The sequence below is a fragment of the Musca vetustissima genome, unplaced genomic scaffold (assembly GCF_032173495.1).
Source record: "Musca vetustissima isolate MV318-11 ecotype Yass unplaced genomic scaffold, APGP_CSIRO_Mvet_v1 utg18376, whole genome shotgun sequence".
NCBI lineage: Eukaryota > Metazoa > Arthropoda > Insecta > Diptera > Muscidae > Musca > Musca vetustissima.
Window position 1 is genome coordinate 53,850 of NW_026878097.1, and position 3,270 is coordinate 57,119.

The following is a 3,270-nucleotide window of genomic DNA, read 5'->3' on the forward strand; positions in this document are numbered from 1 at the left end:
GACAAACAGCAGTAATACAGTGACAACAACAACCACGGCAACCATGAAAAAGGACAATGATTTATCGACAACCACAACAACAAATATTTTTAATGTACTCAATAATCCGGCTATGAGGAATCTGGGAACACTGACAACAACAAATGTCGTGGGTGGTGGTGGTGGTAGTAATAATGCTGTTGATCATTTGCCGACTGTAAATACAACAATAAATGACCAACAACAACAGCAACAGCAAACGGAACAAAAACAACAAAATATTGAACAGCAGCAGGAGCTGACAACAACAACAACCAATACGTAGATGAAGTTGAAAAATATTGAAATATTATTTAAATTCTATGCAAAAGGAAAGAGCAAACGAAAGAAAACAAATAAGAGCAACAACACGAAGCAGAAGAAGAAGAGAAGCAAAACATTTTTAAAAAATATAATTAATAATAAATATATAATATAAAAACAAATCAATTTGATGAAACAAAAACACAACAACAACAAAGAAAAAAATAAACAGAAAAAAAAACAAAAAGAAAACAATGTTCTTTTTTCACACACACTAAAGAATTAATTAATTATTAAAATATTATTAAATAATAATTACTATTAATTTAATATAAAAAGAAAACAAAAACAAATAACAAAAAAACTTTACCGCTCCTTCAAAAAACAAAATTCTCACACAAACACACATGAAAAATGTCGTCCCCCCAAAAGTCCCTTAAACTATTCAAACGAAAACCTCTCCCTTTCACAAACTTATAACAAAAAATAAAACAAATATTCTTAAAAGAAAAAAAACAAAACGATATTGAAATTAATAATTTTTTTATTTTATTTTATTGATTTTTAATGGAATTTTTTTATTATTATTAGGTATAATTATGTTCATATTGTGGAGAATTTATGGGGTCTTTAATATTGGAGTTTTAATAGATTTTTTTCAAGGCCTATAATTGATTTTTTTTATTTGATTTTGGATAAAAATTTCTTGAAAGAATGTTTTCAATGCCAGCTTATAGCTCTCTATACAAAGGCTCCAAGTAATGTACTTTGAGGGGGAAACAAATTGGCGCCCTATCATTTAAGATGTTTTGAATAAAAAAAAATAAAAAAAATAATTTTAAGTGGACAAACGACTTTCTGACAGAAAATCTTTAATAACTGACCATGGTCCTGGTCCTGATTGCATTTTGCCGCCTATGTTTACCCTCCTGCATAAGTCGAAGTCTGTTTCACATTTGTCTGTTATTATACGGCCACTTTTTCCATATAACGGTATTGATAATTTCGGAAACGTTTGATAAATCTAGACCGATAGACCTTTGCTATAGCTTCATTACTTTATTTGCATTTTGATGACTCAGGCGAGTTTATCAACCGTTGTTGATATACATTTTAGCATTACGAATTGGGATTCGGGGACCTTGGTGGGTAAAAAACTTCTGCACAGAACATTTCCAATATAGCCCCCCATACGTCAGCCGTTATTTTCGGTATGACCAAGGCGTTAGCACCATTTTCTAATATGAGTGCCTGAAGTTTAGTGAAGAGTATAACATTGTTTTAATTGTTATAACCAAAACTTTATGGATAATGAGAACCCATACATGTTGATACGGCAAAAATGTGGCTCATCGGACTATTGTTTTTACACTCCACATTTCTTTGGATCAAATCGGTTTCAGACAATTTGGAGTTTATTTTAAATAAAGGCTTAAAATACCTCTTGAAGGTCTGACAAGATCTCTAGAAGGCTTTTTGAGACCTCTTGAAAGCCGCACATGACCTCCTCAAAGACTTACAGTTCCTATTGAATGACTTACGTCTTGAAGGCCTTACAAGATCTCTTGGAAGTCTGACAAGATCTCTTGAAGACCTTACAAAATCTCATGACGGTCTGGCAAGACCTCTTGAAGACCTTATAAAAACTCTTAAAGGTTTTGATACGGCAAAAATGTGCTTCATCGGAATAGACCTAGACCCTATGTTTTTTTTTTTTTTTTTGATCTTTTTGATCAAATCCGTTTCAGACAATTTGGAGTGATTTTAAATAGAAGGTTTTACAAGACCTCTTGAAGGCCGCACATGGCCTCTTCAAGCGCTTACATGACCTTTTGAATGACTTACATGACCTCTTGAAGTCCTCACAAAACCTCTTGAAGGTCTGACAAGACCTCTTGAAGGCCTGATAAGAACTCTTGAAGGCCTTACAAAACCTCTTGAGGGTTTTGCTACGGCAAAAATGTGTCTCATCGGAATATTGGTCTTGAGGCCTTACAATATCTCGTGATGAATTATAATACCTCTTGAAGATCTGATCAGATCTAGAGGTTTTGTAGGCCTTAGAAAACCTCTTGAAGTGTTGACAAGACTTCTAGATGGTCTTATAATACCTCTTGAAGACTTAATAGAACTCTTAAAGCTCGGACAAAACCTCTTGAAGGCCTTACAAAACCCTTGAAATAATCACATGGCCTCTTCAAGGCCTTTGAATGACTTACATGACGTCTTGAAGGTCTTACATGTCATCTTGAAGCCTGATAAGACTTCTTGAAGGTCTTACAAGACCTCTTGAAGATCTGACAAAACCCCTTGAAGGTCTTACAAAACCCTTGAAATCCTCACAAGGCCTCTTCAAGGCTTTTGAAAGAATTACACTACTTCTTGAAGGCATTACGAGGCCTTTTGAAGTGCACACAAGATTTCTTGAAGGTCTTATAAAACCTTTTAATGGCTTAAAATACTTCTTGAAGGTCTGACAAGACATCTTGAAGGCCTTATAAGACCTCTCAAAGTCCTGACAATACTTTTTGAAGTTCTTGCATGGCAATTTAAAGGCTTTAAAGACCTCTTGAAGGTCTAACAAGTCCTCTTGGTCTGAAATGATCACTTTGAAAACGTCTAGAAAACGTTGGGAAGATATTTCATATATAAAAACATATCTCTTGGACCTATTATTCATAGAACAATCCTTGGATAAGGGTATTCAAAATGGCTTAACTCAAATACAAAGAAATCGAAATTTTATTGGATCAACTCGTTTATGACAATTTGGAGTCGATTTAAAAATGTGCATTCAAACTTATATTCGAAGTTCGAAGATGGAGTAATCGGTGCATTCCTTCTGGTACAAAATCGTTAAAATTTTGCGAAAATGTATATTTTTTGAACGTTCCCATGCCTCACTTATAATAACTGCGTCCGTTCCCATTTGAACAAAACTTTGCACAAGCTAATATTTTAACCATGCCTGTATTATGTTGAAAGATG